This window comes from Calliphora vicina, chromosome 3 (assembly GCF_958450345.1).
Source record: "Calliphora vicina chromosome 3, idCalVici1.1, whole genome shotgun sequence".
Classification (NCBI taxonomy): Eukaryota; Metazoa; Arthropoda; class Insecta; order Diptera; family Calliphoridae; genus Calliphora; species Calliphora vicina.
Genome location: NC_088782.1, coordinates 8,255,573 through 8,278,567, shown reverse-complemented (window position 1 = coordinate 8,278,567; position 22,995 = coordinate 8,255,573). Strand labels below are relative to the sequence as shown.

At 26.7% G+C, this 22,995-nt stretch overlaps 1 protein-coding gene across 6 annotated transcripts in view; it reads right to left on the bottom strand.

The window, feature by feature from the left end:
* promL (prominin-like) overlaps positions 1–20,264 on the bottom strand; it is a 32,121-nt gene extending 11,857 nt beyond the window's left edge. For 5 of the 6 annotated variants that reach the window (XM_065506325.1, XM_065506323.1, XM_065506326.1 and 2 more), the window contains exon 1: positions 20,000–20,264. The gene's annotated coding sequence lies outside the window, so the exon portion shown is untranslated. Of the gene's footprint in view, positions 1–8,844; positions 8,964–19,999 lie in introns of those variants that run through there. The other variant, XM_065506324.1, reaches the window with a different exon arrangement.
* Between the last annotated feature and the right edge of the window lie 2,731 nt (positions 20,265–22,995).

Genomic DNA, 22,995 nt, shown 5'->3' with positions numbered 1-22,995 from the left:
AAAAATAAAATAAAAACAAAATTATATAATTTATTTATTACATAGTAGTATACCAGTATAAATTTATAACACTTTTAATAAATAGACATTTTTACACCATTTCCAATTGAAAATATTGAGGAGATTGAAATTATATTTCAAAAAATGTCTTGTCTTATTTCTGAAATTATTTATTTTTTAATTAAATTTTATAAATTTAAAATTATATTTCAAAAATTTTCAAATTTTATTTCAGAAAATTTCAATTATGTCATTTCAAAAAAAGGGACATGAACAAAATTCCACAAAAAAAATACAATTGTTTTTTTGAATATTTTTTCTTGTTTTTTAAAGTGTTAAAAAAATCAGAGTGTACTTTTCCATTTTTTTGAAATGAATACCCTCTATATTCTTTAATTTAAGTTTTCAAAATATAATTTTTCACCAAATATATATGTATGTATATTTGAGGAGCCGCAAACAAAAGGTACTTTTTTGAAAATTTTTCAATTTTGGGAAATTGATTTTTTCAAACATGAAAAAAATACCAAAAAAATCAATTTGTAAAAAAAATCGAAAAATTACCTTAAATAAAAATTTACTAGAAAGTTTAACAAAAATTGGCGAAATGATTGGCTAAAATTGGCTCGATTTATTAGCCTCTAGATAAATAAAGCTTTATTTCTATAAAAAAAAACCGAATTGATTTTATTGCATTTCGATCTATTAATTGGATATTTGGAAAAGCTTCCATTTTATTGTCACCTCTGTATATTATTTTTATGCCAAATATTTTGTATTCAAATCGCACTGAATCTACCAGGTTCAAAATATAAAGACAGATTATTCGAAAGACAAAACAATGAAAACTTAACTTTAATTTTAACAAATTGTCTGGCCCTTTTATTTTAACTTGATAAAGTTCATATTTCTAATAACTTCACATTCAGATTTCTGTAAAAAATAAAATTCAAATTGATGCAACGTTTTTTTTTGATTATATTCATTAAATCTGTTCAATAAATGTTATTTTAACTCATACTGTCTTTTTTATGGATTTTCTTTTTTTTGTACATGAACAAAGTGTTTAAAGTACTTTGTCACTTTATCATTTTTATATTAGTTTACACATGTAGTTTACAACACGTTGACCCACCTACTACTGACGAACTAACAAACTTGCGGAATAAAATATGTAGTTGCTAGTGATGAAAGTAACACCCGCTGGTGATAAATTGAATTTAGACATGAATTCGATTAGTTAAAAAATTTATAGACAACTTTATTGCTTAGCTACAATATAAATAAATGTTTATATAAATATATGTACTCATGTAGGTGCTATGTAGAATTGTACTTGAACGCAATGAACATAAAGTCAAACGTTTGCACTTTAACCTAGGATACCAAAAATGTAAAATACAGTACTTTCTGATAAAACTATATATGTACAACATTTATTTGAATTAAAAAAATCGATCCTTTTAAACAAAACTAATTAAAAGTAGATGGTATATTCTGAACTATCAATCTGTGGGTTGCGGGTTCGATGACCACCAAAGACTCTGGGTGTATCTGCAGAACTTAACTGATATTTAATTTTTTCAAACTAATCGTTTTTTGATCGTCGTATCTTTCTAAACTTTATGCCAGTGTCAAAATTATAACAGAACTGAACATTTTACAATTATTGTATGGACACTGTTATTTAAAGCATTTTTGTTATAATTTTGTCATTGTCATAAAGGTCACAATACGGGGTTCAGACTCAAGTACATAAAAAATATTAATATTCGTAATTTTTAAAGAATGCTCAGAAAAAGTAATATTTAGACACTAACTAGCAGAATAAACATAGTCAGCATTTACAGCTAGCTTACAACAATTTAATCCACAAGTTTAAGAAATTTAAATAAAGGTCTTGGGCAAAACATTTCGTCACTTGAAATACAAAAGGCCATTACTAATGATATATTTAACTACACGTATCAGATTTCTCATCTAAATTTAATATTGGTTTGCAATTTACAAAATCTATATAATTTAAGAATTCGAGTCACTTTAGTTTATCGGGTTAGCTTTAGTTATGGCTTTTTACATTTTAGTTGACGAAATGTTTATTTACAAGGTTTTTATAAGATTAGCGTATGAAAAAATTAGTGCGCACATTAATACATATTTCTTACATCAAGAAATCTTTTTTGAAATATGTACGAATGTTCAAGGCATTAAAATAAGTAGTAATTTATAAGTATGTAAAAATAGTAAACTGTAAAACGAAATTCCAAATTGGACTTACATATTTGGAATTCGAAACTAAACGCCTTTCTTGTACTAGTAATAAACAAACTGTTTGTAAATATAAAAGTGTCAAATATAGGTTTTAACTATCGTTATGCAAACAAAGAAGGTACAAAGGTATAAACTATTGCAATGATAAAGCAAAATAGCAGTTCTCTACTTTTCGTCACATTGCATTATGTTGAAATCTCAACGAAACTTAATATTTTTTTAAATATAAAAAAGTGATATTTAATATTTAAATAATTAAAATTGTGTTTATTGAATATTGAACATTTTTGTTTATTGCCGTTTACATAAAAACGTGATGTATGACTAAGGGATTCGAAACTTTCTTATGACGTTAATATTTTTTGAAAACTCATTGCTCATTGTCACAGTACAATAATACTAGGTAAACTTTTTAGAAAGTACGTTCTCAATTATACATTTCCTGCAACTTCAAATAAAAGAAAATGTGAAAAAATCTCTTAATCAAAATCAAAAAAAAACATTCAAAAAATCTCTTAATTTTTATGTATTTCGTTCTGAATAAAATTCTAGTAAACAAACTACTTGTGAATTCTCATACACAAATATGAGGAATCATCTCAATTTGTATATATCGAGTAGATAAGTAGTTGAAAATATAAAGAGCAGCTTCTATCGGAAAAGTTAAAAAAATATGTTCAGAAGATATAAGACATTCGAAATCGAAAATATTTTACCAGCAGGGTGGTTTTTTTGTACCTCGCTTTGGCAGGTAACTCTTTCGAATTTGTATGCTTTTTACATAGTATTTCGAAAACATTTTCGAATCAAATAACACGAATATCACCAAAGTTCATACAAATTATAAAAAATAAATAATAAATTTCTGTATAGAAAAAAATAAATTAAAGTCCATTATTTTAGTCCATGATTGATTTCTCTTTATGCCGACCACTGATTTACACAAAAACCCCAAATATAGGTATTATTGTTATGAATTTATATTGTTGTAACAAGGATGAGGCTGTCAATTTTAATATAGCCTGTCATAGGGCAAACATTTAAAGACCAAAAAAAGTTTTTGGTATGAAAAACAATTTAAAACAAAAGTGGTTTTAAAATGAACATATGTTTGTATTGAAATCAATTAAACGAACCGGGAATTGTTGTAAATCATTGATGTACATTTCATAGCACAATTATGCAAGCTAACGCATATTGGTATTTTCTTTTGTTTAGTCATCACCGAAACAGCGACGAATGTATATGCTAAGCGGGTGTATTGCTTTTTTTCATGACCACTGAGAGAAATATTTGGATTGCTTAATATATTTCGAACTTAAAAAAAATCATTAAAGTATTATTTCGTTTTTTTTTTTCAATTTACTTCTGTAAAACAATTTTTCAGATTTGTTATTAATTTAATCAAAACAAGGTAATAAAATAAGCCATACAAAAAATATTCTATTAATATAATTTTACCCAAAATGATTAATATTGAACTCTCATTTAATAAGCTATGATCTGTCACAGACGATTTACTTCATTATTGTTAACATATAAAGACTGATAAAACTGACATGTTTTAGTCCACTAAACTTTACTTTCGGTTAAAATTCTTCAGGCTCGGTTGCTATTTAAAATCGAGAAAATCGGTCCACAAATGGCTGATATATAAGGAAGAAACCAGGACAACCTCGATTTTTGACCCATATCTGGATTACTAAATCATTAATATAGACAATATGGATATCTAATGATAAAGACCGTAGTAAGTTGGACCTACAATGGGTCAAAATCGGAAAAAATATTTTTTAATCCGAATTTTTTTTTTTTCACCAAAAATTTTTTTTCACTAAATATTAAAAAAAAAAATTTTAAATTAAATTTTTTTTTTTAAAAATAAAAAAAAATAATTTTTTAAAATTTAAAAAAAAAATTAAAAAACAATTTCGAAAAAACAACTGGAATTTGTTTACCTAAAAATATTTCAAATTTTTATTTTAAAGTATAATTTGGTGAAGGGTATATAAGATTCGGCACAGCCGAATATAGCTCTCTTAATTGTTTTTTACTAAAATGTTTCCTAATTCTAAAAGCAAGCATTTTATTAGGATATGTAGGTTAAAAAGACTTGTCAATTTGTTTATTTATAGCAAAACAATCTTTAGGGATTTAATTGTTGTCGAACTCAATACATACATATTTATAAAAATGATGAGGGCGGCAAACCAGAAATCCAGGAACTACAAAACATCAAATTCAGTTTCTTAAAAATTACTAAAAGTTGTCGGTACAATAGTTCATTCAAATTTAAATTCTTATCAGCGGTATTAACGTCTAGTTTTATTTAGGACACAAAATAACTATTATCAAGATTTTCAGGGCTAACAATTTTGCCGATTTTAAATAAGTTGCCATCAAAAAGATGGGCAGTGTATTGATTTTGTCATTTCGTTTGTAACACATTGAAGTATTGGTCGTAGACCCACAAATTTATATATTGTACATTCTGGGTAATTATAAAATTCTAATACTATCTCCGTTCGCCTGTATGTTGAAGTCAAAAAAGGGCCTAAAGATGAAATCTTCCTTAAATATTGTCCGTTGATCAGAAATGTATTGAAAATGGGTAAAATTGGTACAACCAAACAATTTTAGAACAAAATTTCCGTCCGACGTTTAAAAGCAATTAAAACACCATAGGTCCTAAACGAGGAAACCGAGAAATATAAAACGTTTACTTATTTATATTTTACATATATGGGGGATTTCATGTCAAGTGAACCAACTTTTGAAATCGATGTCTTCCGATCGGGATGAAATTTGCACCAAGGTTAGCTCTATTGGATAGTAACTCAGACACAATTTTTCAACAACATCGGTCGAGAACTCTCTGAGTTATAGGGGGTAAAATTTTGACAATTTGGTCAAACAGGGGTTTTTTCTTATCCATGTAACTTATTACCTATTGTTCTTAGCAAAATGTGTTCCAAATAGTATAGATAGCTATTTCTTCGATCTTTCGAAAAAAAATATTTAAAAAAAAAAATAAAAAATTTTTAATATTTTTTTTCCGAAATCAAAAACTTTTTTGACTTTTTTTTAAAATACGCTATTTTTTTTTCTTAAAATAAAGTTTAGATATTTTCCTTGAACACCTACTTGGTCGCTTAGTGGGATGCGAGTGGGATATCTATCAAAATAAATATTTTGTAACTCAAAACATAAAATTTTTGACTTTTTTTGCAAAATCAAAAACTTTGTTGACTTTTTTTTTTCAAAATGGACCCTTTTTTAATCTTTTTTTTTAGGTCAAACAAAAGCTTAGATATTATCCTTGAAGACCCTTTTGGTCGCTTAGTGGGATGCGAGTGGGATATCTATCAAAATAAATATTTTTTAACTCAAGACTTACAATTTTTGACTTTTTTTTTTGCAAATACGATTTTTTTTCCAAATGGGCCCTTTTTTTAAAATTTTTTTTGTAGTCAAAAGAAAGCTTAGGTCCATTCCTTTAAGATATTTTTAGTCCCTTAGTGGGATGCGAGTGGGATATCTATCAAAATAAATATTTTGTAACGCAAGACATACAATTTTTTAATTTTTTTTTGCAAAATCAAAATTTTTTTCCAATATGGGCCCTTTTTTAATTTTTTTTTTTGCTCAAAAGAAAGCCTAGGTCCATTCCTTTAAGATATTTTTAGTCCCTTAGTGGGATGCGAGTGGGATATCTATCAAAATAAATGTTTTAACACAAAAATTGTATGTCTTGAGTTACAAAACATTTATTTTGATATATATCCCACTCGCATCCCACTAAGCGATCAAAACCATCTTAAAGGAATAGGCCTAAGCTTTCTTTATAGCAAAAAAAAAAATTACAAAAAGGGCCCATTTTAAAAAAAAGTCAAAAAAGTTTTTGATTTTGCCAAAAAATCAAAAATTGTATATCTTGAGTTACAAAATATTTATTTTGATAGATATCCCACTCGTATCCCACTAAGGGACCTAAAATATCTTAAAGGAATGGACCTAAGCTTTCTTTTGACAAAAAAAAAATTTTTAAAAAAGGGCCCATTTTGAAAAAAAATTCGAATTTGCAAAAAAAAAGTCAATAATTGAATGTCTTGAGTTACAACATTTTTATTTTAATAGATATCCTACTCACATCTTCCTAAGTGACAAAATAGGTCTTAAAGGAAAAGACCTAAGCTTTCTTTTGAGCAAAAAAAATTTTTAAAAAAAAGTCCCATATTGGAAAAAAATTTCGATTTTGCAAAAAAAAATTAAAAAATTGTATGTCTTGCGTTACAAAATATTTATTTTGATAGATATCCCACTCGCATCCCACTAAGGGACTAAAAATATCTTAAAGGAATGGACCTAGGCTTTCTTTTGAGCAAAAAAAAAAAATTAAAAAAGGGCCCATATTGGAAAAAAATTTTGATTTTGCAAAAAAAAATTAAAAAATTGTATGTCTTGCGTTACAAAATATTTATTTTGATAGATATCCTACTCGCATCCCACTAAGGGACTAAAAATATCTTAAAGGAATGGACCTAAGCTTTCTTTTGACTACAAAAAAAATTTTAAAAAAGGGCCCATTTGGAAAAAAAATCGTATTTGCAAAAAAAAAAGTCAAAAATTGTAAGTCTTGAGTTAAAAAATATTTATTTTGATAGATATCCCACTCGCATCCCACTAAGCGACCAAAAGGGTCTTCAAGGATAATATCTAAGCTTTTGTTTGACCTAAAAAAAAAGATTAAAAAAGGGTCCATTTTGAAAAAAAAAAGTCAACAAAGTTTTTGATTTTGCAAAAAAAGTCAAAAATTTTATGTTTTGAGTTACAAAATATTTATTTTGATAGATATCCCACTCGCATCCCACTAAGCGACCAAGTAGGTGTTCAAGGAAAATATCTAAACTTTATTTTAAGAAAAAAAAAAAAATAAAAAAAAATAGCGTATTTTAAAAAAAAGTCAAAAAAGTTTTTGATTTCGGAAAAAAAATATTAAAAATTTTTTATTTTTTTTTTTAAATATTTTTTTTCGAAAGATCGAAGAAATAGCTATCTATACTATTTGGAACACATTTTGCTAAGAACAATAGGTAATAAGTTACATGGATAAGAAAAAACCCCTGTTTGACCAAATTGTCAAAATTTTACCCCCTATAACTCAGAGAGTTCTCGACCGATGTTGTTGAAAAATTGTATCTGAGTTACTATCCAATAGAGCTAACCTTGGTGCAAATTTCATCCCGATCGGAAGACATCGATTTCAAAAGTTGGTTCACTTGACATGAAATCCCCCATATGTATGTAAGTGTAATTTATGTATTTTTATAATTTGCAGATGAAATTTTTGTTATATTTTATATTAAACTAAACTTTAAAATGGGCGCGTAATTATGCAATAAATTGTAGGTAGTGCAAAAGTTTATAGTTTTCATAGTTTAAACATTTTGACGTGAATACCTTTATTATATGTATGTATATGTACGTAGATAAGTTGTGTATAAAAATACTAAAATTTAACATTCAACCTTTTTACTTCAATGAATAACGGAAAGAGATAAATTTATTAATTTAATTAAAAACAAAAACAACAAATCATCAAATCAAACATTTGAAAGAGATGCTCATACTGAGAGTAAAGTTTTGCATTTGAATGAGCGCTGTTTGTGGAGAACAAAATTACACAAATTTTGTGAACGTTTCATTTTAGACCGCACATAATAATTTCAATTCCCAAAATAAATTACCACAGGTCATGCTATTCTTTATTTAATTGGAATATTGAATTCATCATAAAGCTATAATATGACAAAGACTTTCCACTGCATGACAGGTCCGCAATTTGATTTACCCCTAATGTATATGTATGTTACTCTTATAAGTGAATTATTTAGAAAAAAATCAATCTGAGTGGTACTTGAGAACAGGTGAAAAACTTGTTTTGCCCATTACTCAGTAAAGTGAACTTTTCTTATCACAATGTACATACTGAGACATTTTTTACAATTACTTATACTATTTTAATTATAAAATGTAAGTTTTTATAGTTTATTTAGTGCACGTAATTATAGCACAAATGGTGCTTTAATTACGTGCACTAAAATCCGAAGAAATATTTTTTTTATTTAAATATAAAATAATAAATATTAAGGAGGATCGTTAGGTAAAAAAAAGAAAAATGTATCCACTTGAAATTAATTTTTGACATTGAATTTCCAAAATTGAAAATTTGCATCAATTATGGAAGCTGTGACATAATAATAATCTCCATTATCCACCAAAACTTAATATTTTGAAAACATTATTTTCATTCTGATATTTTTAATAAAATTTTCTTTTAAATAATATATTTTTATATTATCTAATGTTGAGTATAACAATTTAAATGTCAACACTTTCATCTCTAGTTGTTAATAGTTAGTGTGAGTCAGAAATGCAAACGGAAATGTAAATGTATGTACGTAGTCATTTTTTTTTATTTGTATCTACATATATTTTCTTTAAAATTTGATTAATAATATTTTCTATATTTAATTTTAAGAATTTTTAACCGGGTTTTTTTCTAATACACACTTAATAATATTGTTAATTTAATAATTATTTAGGCAAATATTATTTTATACATATGTTCGCATGTATCAACAATTACACTTTAAATTAAAACCACATTGATATCCGAAAGATAAAACCCGTACGTATAATCAAGTTGTTTGTTGTTAGTCAACTGAAGTTTCAGTTTTTTTTATCATTGAAAAGAAATTAAACAAAGAAAGAATAAAAACCAACAGAGAATAGAAGAAAAAATAAAAAAAAAGAAATAATATAGCAAGAGCAAGATCTTGTATTTGGCATAAATACAGTTTGAAACGACAGACACAACAACATGTGTAAAAAAAATATGAACAATAAGAAAAAATTGTTAACATTGAGACCTCTTTTAACGCGATTTAGGTTTGGTTTTTGCTTTGTTATAGTTTTAGTGGAGCATATGTATAGGTTGGCGAAAATAATACATACAGTGAGTGACAATATATTGGAAACAATTTTGAAAACTATGCAATGGAGGCACAATTTTTCAACATGATCGGTCAGAACTCTCGAGTTAGAGGACGTCAAAATTTGACATTTTGGCCAAACATGTGTGTTTTCTCATCCATGTAACTTATTACCTATTGTTCTTAGCAAAATTTGTCCCAAATAGTTTAGATAGCTATTTCTTCAATCTTTCGAAATAAAATTAAAAAAATTAAAAATGTTGATGTTTTTTTTTGAAAAATCAACACACAAAAAAATTGTGTTTTAATGTTATCTAAGAAAATAGACAATATTTAGAATTATAATAATAAAGAAATAACAAAAATTATCCATTTTGAGAAATATTCTTAAACAATTTCTCAGTTTTTTTAATGTTATCTAAAAAAGATAAACAACATTTAGATTTATAATATGTAAATATTATTATTTCTAAACACAAAAATGTAGCCTTTATCTTTTATCCGGCAAACACATAGTAATGCTTAGCAGTGTACAAATTTTAAGGCTTCACATTGTTTGCGATACCTAAACTAAATAAAATAAAATTTCTATAGACTTTCCTAAGAATGCGGGTTGCGAAATACGGCTTACATTATCTGGCTGCAAGCAGGAATGGAAACGTTGATACGATGTTCAAAACCGAATCATTTGATACTTTCAAATATTTTTTTTTTTATTTTTTTATGATTGGATTATGTCCGTATTAATCTTATTTTCATTCAATTTCGACATCTTGAAAAGAGAGTCATGCTAACCCAATACTTATTGGAAAGAAGCTCAAAACATTTGAATGTGTATAACAGTTTTTTTTTCTAAAGAAAATTGTTTGTATAACAGTTTTTTTTATGGAAAATTGGCTGTATAACAGTTTGTTGAATAAAAAATTGTGTAAATGACAGTTTATTCAATATGAAATTGCTTGCGTAACAATTGCTTCTATGTAAAAAAAGTGTATTCTATAGAAATTCTGCTAGTTGCTTCTTCTATGGGAAATTGTCTGTATAACAGTTCTATCTATCAAACATTTTGTGTATAACAGTTATTTTCAATAGTAAATTTAGTTTTTCTATGGAACTATACAAAACGTTTGCTATACTAGTTACTTCTGTGGAAAATTGTCTGAAAATTTTTCAGTATAACAGTTTTTTCTATCGAAAATTTCGTTTATAAAAGTATTATCCACAGACGAGTGGCACCACAGAATTAATATAATTTAAATTTTAGTAATCTGAGGTTGCAAAAAACATTTTGATACCGAATAAACATTTATTTTTCCAACTCTGGTAACTCTGAGATATTTCTATTTAAAATTTAGTTTTTATTGAATAACTACTACATGTTTACAAATTAAATAACGGGTTAGAGAGCAAAACATTATTTAGAATTAGATATTTATTTATATTAAACATTTGAAAATATTAATTTTATTATATAAACCTTCATTACTGTGAAATATATTCAAGTGGAAAATTGTCCAATCATAAATAAACCAACAAACAATTTGGTTTATTTTAAAAATTAATACAAAAAAAGGTAACCCCTTCTCAAATATCATTAGTGTAAACTGTGATGTATAATGGAGATTTTGCAATGTAGGCTAACATTACCGTTAATCGATTGCTACCGAAATTACTGCAATTATCGTAAAAACCGTTAACGATATTCTATGAATAATTTCAAATAATAAAAATACTAACTTTTTATTATTTGAATTAAGTTTATTGAAAATACCAATTTTGTCAACTTACCCCTACACAAAGTCTGGTTAAGTGTTAACTCATAGTTATACTGTCGGTTAAAATTATTTTTGTTTGAAAACTGTCAGTTTAACTTTAGGTTAAAAAATAACTAAAGTTAAGTTTTAGCCAAAAGCCTAACTTTTTTGAAAAGTACTAAATAATTTCAATGTGTTATTATTACGTAGCCAATGTATTCCCCGATTAGTAACTTCTGAGAAGATTTCAAAACCAAACATGTTTAAATATCCAATTAGTCATCAATTTATTAACAGGGTGATCGAACTCAACAAATATATTCGCCTATTCGCCCTGTGTTAAACAAGACGACTATATCATATTATTTTGTTAAAAACTGTTACAGTTATCAATGTTTTAGTCTATGGCAGTCTTGATCCATAAGGTAATGGGAAAGGTAAGGTAATAAGGTAACTGAACTTTAATTATATTCGGTCATAGAATTTATCAGCTTTTTGTAAGATTTCGCTCTGAAAAATTTGTGAAAATAGTTTTTTTAACTTCCATGTTTGACTTCACTGTTTATTTTTTTATTAACCTAAAAAATTTACATTTTAGTTCATTATCTTTCATGGTTTCCGAAATACAGTGCATGGAAATTGAATTCTTATTTGTTACTTAAGCTTACTTAGCCGTTTAATCATCCTTTAAAGTTTACCACCAACCTCAATGACCTTCCTAATGACCTACCTCAATGACCTTCATATAATACCTAGATGTTTGTCAAAAAGTGTAAAAATATTAGCAAACATTCTAAAATTTAATTTAAATACATATATATTTTTTTAAGACAAAACTTTTTTAAGAAATTATGTGACAATGACATTTTATGTCCATATTTTTAGCGGTCACGCTATTTTTCAATCTGAATGTACCTAAAGAAATTTTTAAAATGTTATATTTGTGGTTACAAAACAATTTAAAACGATGACTTGACATAATTGCTTTGATCTTAAAATCGGGTTAAGCTACTAAAGAATGTGGTGAATTTGTGGTAGCATGAATTCTATTTTTGAAAGCAAACTTCGGTTTTTTTGCTCTCAATAAATGTGGTTTTATCTTCTTTAAAATTCGTACGTATTATTTTTGGAATTGCAAGGGTCAAGAAGTCTAGGATTTTATGAATACAGAAATCGTAGATTTAAATTTTTTAATGGCATATACCGTTTGATATTAATTCTGTCTTATTCACAAAGAAATATTTGTTTTTCTGTAATGTATTTTAATATACTGCAGCATATTATTAACAATTTTAAATGACTTATCCTGTGGTTTATTTTGATTAAATAAACCCTCCACAGTTAAGACTTTCTTTGTTATCCCGTTGTATTATAGTTGAATTAATTACATTAACAAATTCTTTCTTAAATAATAATGTTTAGCATTATTTAATAAGAATAAAAGGTTTGGCATAATATTAGTTGAACGTAAAAAATTTGTATTACAAAAAAAAAAAGCAAGGTGTGTTAATTTCACATTAGCTGATTGACCTTTCGCTAGGACATTATTTAACATCATATTCTAATTCAATAAATATTAATTTATAAAATATAGTGGTAGCCACCACAGTCGCTTCTTTACGTTGGATACAAAATTGTAATAAACACATGTAAAGAAATAAAGGTAATTACTTCGCATATACTACAATATCTACATACATTTATTTTAATTAAATATTAAATTACTTTCAAATATTCCCAGTAAAAAATTATTTAAGTAGTTCAAGTGAATGTCTTGACTTCTTAGGCAATACTACATTCTAAATTAAATACCTTCCTAAACTGTAATAAATTCGTCAATAATGAAGAACTTAAATATAAACCATTCAAGAACAATTTTTAAGGATGATCTGGGAATTCAAAAATTTCACATTTATTTATAATTATTGAAGATTAAAGATTAAAGATTTAGATTTAATATAGAAATAAATATGCAATTATTTATAGTTTTACTGAATTTTGTTAATAATATTCGTTTCATATGACATTTTTAGAAAATCTAATCTAAACATTTTTACTGTAATTCAAGTTGAAAGCAAGTGGAATTCAAGCTTTGAATTATAGTCAAGCAATTGAATTATAGTCAGTTTATTTCAATAGTATTCTCCAGTAAAAAAGAAACATAAATCCTTCTTTGAAAATATTTAAAAAAATATTTGAAAAATATTAAATTTTTTCAAATATTTTTCAAGTTTTAAACATAGTTACATTTGCATTCAAGTCAAATTCCAACAAAATGTTCAAGTGCTTAAATTTTTAGGGCTTTGGTGCTTATTGGGTTGGTTCTAGGCAATCTTTAAAATGAAGAGCCCTTATATTTAAATTCTTTTATAAATACATGATCATCAATGACACGCTAATGTAAAAATCTAAATCGAACCACTTCGTCATAACTTGAACCCCTACCTAAACTACTTTTTTGTCATGTAAATTTTTGCTGGGATTCTAAATGCTTTCCTAAATTCGAATAAGTACGTTAATAATGAAGCACTTAATACTATCATCCGATTTTAATATAATAAAATATCCGTTTTTAAATATTATTTGGGAATTTAAATATTTCACTTCAATTTACAATTCGATGAGATTAAAAACTGTTTTTATATTGAATTTAGAAATAAATTTGAATTTTCTTAATGTTATTATTAAAATTTATTGTGCATTTGACTTTATTCGAACTTTAAATTGAACTACTGATTGAACTACTTCATTGTCATATAATTTTTTTGCTGGGATATTTAGAAAATAGGCTCTCGATCTGTTTGGTTGAAAAATCAGTTTATGTCAAAAATTCTGATACAATTTGTTTCTGACTTTACTATATGTCTATTTTAGTCATGATAAACGTCAAAATTGTTGTCAGGATATAAAATTATCAGCTATAGTCTCTATTTATTAATATTACTGCTTTGTTATGAAAAAATTGTTAGTGATTTTGCTGCTACAACTTTGTATTGCCAACAAACGTCATTAATTGTTATGATAAATATTTTCCAAGTATAGACAGGGGGTTAAGACATTCTGATACGTAAGACATTTTTATACAATTAATGTAAATTATTTAATATAATTGAACGGCCTAATTTTTTACTAGATTAAAGATAATATTAAATCTGTATTTTTAACGTCGTTATCCTAATAAACAAAACTTTACACAATCAGACACAATAAAATATATGAATCATCATATGACCAAAAATTTTATTGAAAATTAATTTCATAACAAAATGAGTTGCATATTCGGTAAAACATTCTTAAAATAACTCAGAAATCAATTGAATCACCATCATGAAAATAATTGGATAAATATGGACGATGATAACAAACAAAGGGTCTTAAAGCGTCGGTCTATGTTATTTAATTTGGGTATGAGTTAACTTGATTAAAAAATAAAACAGTTAAAACTTCAAATTTAGGCATTCTTTATGTTTCATGCGCTGCAGGCATTTTGAAATGTTGTGGATTATATATGAAAATAAGATCATATATATATTCGTGTATGCGCCAGATAGTGAGTCTCAAAATAATAAATTTTAAGATTTGTAAACTCACCTCATTAGCAATAAATAGTTTTAGATATCGAACGTTACACAGAGAAAACTGATTCATGATAGCAACCGAATTTGTTGCCAATCGAATGATACGATTGCAAACATACAATTTTCGGTTCTATCAATAGAAAGTCAGTTGACAAGGAAGAATTTCAGTTAAAGCAACTAAACTTTTGTTACTCCTTTTAAAATTTTGTAGCCACAACTGTAAAATTCGGTCACTAAGGTAAAATCATTCGATTGGCAACAAATTCGGTTGCTATCACGAATCTGTTTTCTATGCGTAATAACTGTAATGATATAATCTTGGGGTTTTTATATCCTTCATCAATAAAGATTGGGTTATATTTATTTTGTAATTTTGGCTCCTTTCCAAATACTCACTGTTGATAAAAGAAATAAAAAAAGAAATTTCCCCCAAAACCAAAAAGTTTAAACACAAAAAAGGAAAAATGTAAAATAAATTTTAATTTATTTAACAAACACCAGCAAACCAAACGGTAAAAAGATAACGGTATTTTAGCGGTAACTCTATTTTCTATTATTTCGGTGACGGTATTTGAATGATATCGGGAATTTCAACCAGAATTATATTATTAACAAAATTTACAAAAATTAAAAATAAGTTTCAATATACAATATCGGTAACGGATCCAGGTCAATCATATTTTTCTTTTTTTATATTAAAACTTTTGAATCCGCGTCTGCATTAAGCGGTCATATTGGTATACAATACTCAATTAAGAAAAATGTATACAAACATAAGTTTATTGTATCAGTTCCAATGTTTTCGATAGTTCCTTGCTGGGGAAAAAAACGTTCGCCTGATTAGATTCGAGTCTTTCGGGAGCGTAGATCGAATTTTCGTGATCGAATAAGGTTTTATTATGACAAACGTTAAAGAAGTTTTAAAAACTTTGTTATCAAAGGGATTTATGATATCTCCTAGCATAATTCACACTGTTTTAATCAGGGGACTTTTAAATATTTTCAATAAAGGTGGAAACAAATGTACAAAACAATATATTATTTTTATTACGTTTAATTATATTTTTCAAAGTACAAGCTCAAAACCTTTTCAGCAATCTTAAAGTTCAATTTGTTCAGCTATTTAATTTAATTTTTGTAAACAATTATTTTGGCTTGATTTTTATTTTTTTTATCAACAAACAAGCAAACAAACGATTCAGTAACTCAAGAATTGATGCATATAATACTCGTTTTACAATACTTGTATTTGATATTAAATAAATTCATAAGTTTTGTAATTAAATTTACAATTTATTAGAATGGAATACACTGTTATATATTTTTAATTTTTGTTATTCATTGTTTATATTATACACACAAATTTAACCAGCTACATATTTTCAGCCGCCAACTGTTTTCTTACTCAAAACATATTTGTATGCTGATTATACCCCCAAAATATGTTGTTTTAATATTGTTTAATAGAAATTAACATTAATTTAACAATTTAAATTTATTCATTCAATAATAAACACATTTTTAACATGTACTCGTTCGTTCGTATCTGACCAAACGAAAAGTACTGGCGAAAAAAAAAATTAAAATAAATAACATAAAATAGACATGCGCGGTAGTTAAAATTCCATAACGAAATAGAGAATGTTCACTGACCCTTTGCAGGATGCTGTGAAGTGTAGTGAACCCCAAAATATATGTTGAATTCTTCCTTTAACTACTACTTTGCTCAAATCAACTTTGATTTTAAAACTTTATGAATAAAGCAAAAATTGTGATTGTAATAATTGATCCCAGTCTAAAACTACAGTAACAGTCAATGTATTACCAACTTAGCATAGCGTGGAAACATTTTTTTGTTTTCAATATGTGTGTTCTCGAATATGATTACATATTCCATTTTTAATCCCCACAATGTGATTGTCTTGTAAATAATTTATATATTAATGTTCGTTATATTAATAGCTAACAAATTGAGCATTAATAAATCAATAGTTTCGCGATTAATTAAAAACTATAAGTCTACTCGAACAATAGAGGAACACAATACCGGCGATCATCCTAGGAAAATATCACCTCGATCAGATCGTAAAATCTTCCTTTTAATTAATCAAAAACCATTTATTTCTTCCAAAGATATTGTGAGTAGGCTTAATCTCAATATTAGTTCCAGCACTGTGAGAACACAAACACTGGAAAATAACTTGAGAAGCTTCATGCCTTCTATGAAACTCATAATGACAAAGAAACATTTAAAAAAGTGGTTTGCCTAAATGATAACACATATTCGTTAATTTTCATTACTTTTATGAAATTTTATTTTAGAATTTTAAAACACTGGACTTTGGCAAAATTAAAGTCATGGATTGGCCAGCTCAATCTCCAGGCATGAATCCCATAGAGAATCTTTTCGGCATTTTAAAGTACAGGATCGGAACTCGCCGTTTTAGAAATAAGCAGGAACTGATGAATGGCTTAAAATCAGAGTGGGAATTAACAACAACCACATTACTAACAAATCTTATGAATCTATGCCAAAATAATAAGCTGAGGTCATAAGAAGTACTGAAAGTTGCTTAAGTTTCGAATAGTAATATATTGAGTTAATTTTGTTTTGGTTTCCATGAAATTGAATTCAACTTTTGTTCTTATTAGAATGTACAATGTTCAATGTGCTTGGGGTCCGAATGACCCTGAACTTTTAAAATAACGAAACACACAGTCATTTTGACCCCAAGTGCTCTCAAGGGTTAATTTCCATTTTTGTGCTGTTGTTGTAAATACTAGACTTCACGTTATATTTTTCTTAAAATTGGCCCAAAAATATATAACATTTCGCTATCTTTCCATTAGATATTCCAAATATTTAAAAATTTGACCTTCACTATTTAAGGGTTAACGTTTTCCGATTTTAGCAAAACTATCAGACTATATTTAAAATTACCTGAACTATAATATTCTGAACAGATTTTACTTAAAATTAATAGCAGTAAGGAAATTGGGCTCATTCGCCAAGATATGGCCAACAAATTAGTTTTTCTCGAAAATCTCAAAATTTATATCGCAGGTACGGAAAAACTATAGGAGGTATTGACATAATTATACACTGCACCACCATAGTGGGGAGGGTATAATGCGTTTGTGCAGATGTTTGTAACGCAAAAAATATTAGTCTAACACCCACCTTAAAGTATACCGATCGACTTAGAATCACTTTCTGAATTTTGAAGATATTTCGCTCAAATTTGGTAGATATTATTTTTTCGGCCCAAGGACCAAGCCTATTGAAACTGGCTGAAATCGGTCCATTATTTCACCTAGCCCCCATACAAATCCTTCCGAAATTGGACTTTATCGGTCATAAATGTTTAATTTATAAATGTATCTCCACAAATTGCGCTCCAAATAAGTTTTATATACCTATACACAATTCATGTCACCAAATTTTGTTACAATCGGTCCATAATTAGTCATAGCTCCCATATAGACCCGCTTCCGAAAATCACTTTAACGTGTATAAATCGCTTAAAAATGTTGGTACACACACAAAATTCAACATACTTAACTTTAATATAGACATAAATCACACGACCTAATTTCATGGTGATTGGTCCATAATTGGACCAATTTGTGTATTTTATATCTCATTAGAGTAATAATTACGTACACATTACGATTCTTTTAAATTAAATTGCAAAAGTAATGGCATAATTTTTACAAAAACTGAGAAAATTGCTTATTTTCCACCTGAAAATGCACCTCAAAACTTTGAACGACGTTCGGCACGGGTTGTCCTTCTTAGCTAAAAATTTTTGAAGTATTTTAGGTCATTGCGAAAGTATTCAGCGGGTACCGTTTCAACATTTCAAACATTTAATTATAAGGGACACTCTAATGTACATTATACAATATAAATTAAATGTCTTAAATTAAATAAAACAATTTAAAAATAATACATACGACTTCGAATGTTTTATACGGAAAAGTTGCTTAGGTTTCGAACAATACTGTATAAGGGAAACAGCGTGTATCCTACTAAAAGAGATAAATAATCACAGTTAAAATGTTATGGTTGCTTATGATTTAACCGATACTGTAAATCTCACAATGATAATTCTTTTGAACAAGATAGACAGAAAAAAATACTTTGTAAATTGACCCAATACTAATTTATTTTGTTCACAATAAAAACTAAGTAAAATATTTTCTATAATACATAGGTACTAAGAATGTGAAATAAAAAACTAAAAGTTATTATAAATAAAAACCACATTCTTCTTTGTTTTCAAGTATTTATGACAACTCCATAAACGTTAAGTATTTTATAATGTAAATAAACAGTGGTAATTTAAAAGTAGTTTTCACTTTCTAAAAAACATTGAACGTTCAGTCAGTATTTATTTTGCATTAGTCAGATAGAATAAAATCAAAAGTATTTTATTAACAAGCTTGTTTACATTTTTTTTACAAACCATAATCCGTGATAAATTCTGTTCTACATACTATGTATTTTATTCAAACATTTAGTGCTTTTAGCTACTTCGCTTTACAAAACAATTTGCATTTAATTATTTTTACCTAATTACTTGTATGTACTTGTACCGTACTATCGATATCCACAAGATACAAAATGTTCTGCATTTAAATCAGTTTTACAACTCTGATTGATAAACAAACTTCTTAAATATGTTAAACCTTTAATTGAACTGGCAACACTGGCTTGAAAAGAAATCTACTAATCAATTAGATAAAAAACAACAACAAAAAACCCAACATATGCAGCAATATGACAAACCATACTTACTTATGTATTTATTTATTAAATATTCATTACACACACTCAACAATGTTTACATATTCTTTCTTATATTTACATTTATGTTCGTTGTTGTGGACAATGTTTCTTTTCTATTTTATATGGCTTTCTAAGTATGTATGTACATAAAATTCTGAACTCTTAATAAATATGTATAAAAAAGAAACACTGTAAAAAACTAACAATTATCTCTCGTTCTCACATAAAAACCAAACAACAAAGAAAACAAGTTGGAAAATAAACTTAAGTTTTTTTTTTTTGTTTAATTAATAGAATTTGAGAGCAAATCAGTGAGATGTGCGCAGTAGGAGGTTCAAAAAAAAAACATCACTGACACAAAAATTCTTAAATTTTTACAAACACAGCATAATTTTTAAGTTGGGGCGATCTCCACAAATTATATTTTTTGTATGTCTCTGCAATTTATTAATAGTGAATGTGTACTTAATTTTATATTTATTTGTATATAAAATAACTAGATCGACCATAAATTTATGATTTTTAGGTGTAGTACAAGTCATAGTTACAAACAGGATTTATTAAATTAACTTTAAAAAAAAAAAAATTACACACATTTTGTATACACACCATTTATTTGTATTCCTCTAGTATCCACTATTTTATTTTAATGTTGAAATTCTCTTTCTTGTTTTATTTTCTTTTCAATTAATCAATTTCATAAATTAATCACTTTTTCCAAAATCTTATAGAAATTTATGTTATTTTTTTTAGCTTTTTCCTGGAGAAACCAACACACTCACAACACATACACACTTCAAATGCAGAAAGACCTGCATCCAACCGCAGCGTTTTACCGAATTAACAACCTTTTCCGACGAATGAATAAAATGAACTGAATACAGTACAAAAAAACGAAACAAAGTTGATACCAACCAGCGTTGTCAACTTTCGAATTTCAAAAAGCACTAAACTCAAGAAAAACAATGCGTATTTTTCGCAAAAAAACACCATAAATAAATATTACATTGATTGAAGGAAAATTTTATGTTAAATTATAAATTTGATGAAAAATAATCAAACTTCATCCAAATATATTCGATCAATGGAAGAACTAATAAGGTGGCGTTAAAAAGCCAGCTGACTATTTTTTGCTCGATTCTATCTGTCAAAATTTGTTTACATTTCTTTTGATTTATTTTAAGAAAACATTTAAAATAGTATAAAAATTAATAAGTGATCGTTTTAAACAATCAACATATAAAGAAATATAAATAAGAAATTGAGAAATTATAATTGTTCAGTTTTAACCTAGCGTTTACACTTGCAAGTAACAGTTCGAAAAACTTAATACAATCACACTTTTGCACTAACACAATCATACATGCAGCCACCTGCATCACTGTCTAGCGAATTTGGGTGGACAGTGATTTTCGACACTTTCATACAAGTGAAGACAGAGTTGGCAATAAATAGTTTTAGAAAAATTTAATAGATGTTGGTAGACATTTTCAATAATATTACGTATTCTCAACATTCATCAATCTACTAGCATGTGTAAACGCAACGTAACTAAAACTTAGTTTCAATGTTAAAATAAAAAAAAATACTTTTTGTAATTAACACTTTCTTTAGTAAAAATAATTCGTGAATGTTTACAATTTTTTTTAATTTAGTGATACCGAAGCTTTTTAAAAAAAAGAAAACAAAAAAATCACCGAGCACTGATTCAATATTTTTCGTGTCGAAATTTTTAAAAAGCACTAAAAACAGTGCTAACAGCACTGGTTGATACTTACCAACGTTGCCACACGATTTTCACCAAGTATTGAATACATTTTATTACATATGTTTATAGAATATAATTTCCTACATCCAGAAAATCATTTGATTTTTTTCAGTTCATTATCGGGAATACATTACTTCTTGTAACAACATACATGTTTATCCTTGTATCCAAATTCCAGTAGCAACTCGTCCCTACAACAAATACAACTATACAAAAAAAACTGGCATCCCAATGAAAGGAGAATTTGATATTACAATATTAAACATTCATTCCATTATTGAAAAGCTACTAATTTAGGCTTATAAAACCACTTCATTATTTTTATATACCAAAGATAACATAAAATCTTTAACTTCCGGCATAAAATCTGAAGTATGGCAAGGCTGTTACTAACAAACAAACCAGTGATGAAATTTGGGTACTTAAATTAAAGTACTCTACGCTAGTCCTACCACAATTCTCGTCACTGATATTTTCATCACTTTTATAGCGATGCCACTATATAATAAACGAGTCACAAGTGATGGAGTTACCTTATTTAATTATATTTACCTTACACAAATTGTGTAAAAATCAGAATTCATTCATTTCACCTACAAATTTATACAAATTTACAAGAATACAAATGTTTTTCGGTGTATTTTAATTTTTAAACAAATATCGATTTTTTGTAATAATAAAAATCTTTACATGTAACCATTCCCTAAACTATCAAATTGTATACAATTCATTGTTGAATTAATTCATAATAGGAATTAAGTCGTAATGAATTCTTTAATGGAATGGTTAAGTGAAAAAATTAATTTGATTTTGAAGATTGAATAATTAATTAAATCTTTCAAAGCTTTGAGCAAAGCCTCACATTTTTGTTTTCGAATAATTGGATTAAAATTAAGTTTGGCTAACGTTACCAGCATCTCTGAAACATCCATTGAGCAATATAATTTAGGCAAGAATTGTGATACAAATTCATTTAAAAGTAAAACGATAAAAATAGCTATAACGCTAATTTTGATTATTTCGGTAACGGTATTTTAACGATAACAGTAATTTCGGTATGACTTACCCCCATTTTCTCAATATCTGGTTATCGTTTTTAGTAACGATAAACCTCCAATAAACATTTTTTTTGTATGAGAACTGTCTTTTTATCGTCATGATAAAAAATAACCAGAGATTGAGAAAATGGGGTTTAAATTATTAATGAAATTTGCAGAAATTAAAAATTATTTTTCAATGAACTCAAATAATAGATACATACTTTTTCGTTTTAAAAATCGATTTGCATTACATTGAAATCGAATGCCGTAATATGGCTTCCAATATTAACTGTTAAAATTATGTTGGAAACATTTCTTGAAATTTTAATAAATCCTGAATCGGAGACCGAAAATAACGGGTTCACTTTCATTGCAATGGTAAATTTTCATTCGCAGCCATTTAAAAATTATTTTTTGTGTTATATCACTGAGAGAGTGATTTATTTGAGAACATTTTAGGTTAGGGGTTGAGAGAAACAGAAATGAAACAAACACAAATAATCTAGATGAGTGATTTATAATTAATTTTTTTCGTAAAGATCAGCTTTGATGCAAATTAAGGCTTAAATATATTAAATTTATAAATCATTAAATGTAAAATTTTTCCACAAAAATCTAAATTTTTTTGAAATTGCATTATTTCATATTCATCATATTTTTTCTATAATTTGTTAAAAATTATTAAAAATATGTTATTGTAGGTATGCAAATAAATTAAGATCAAGAACAATTAAATTGTTTGTCTCACATCAAACCATTAAAAAACAACAAAAGCTAATAAAGGTCATACGAAACCA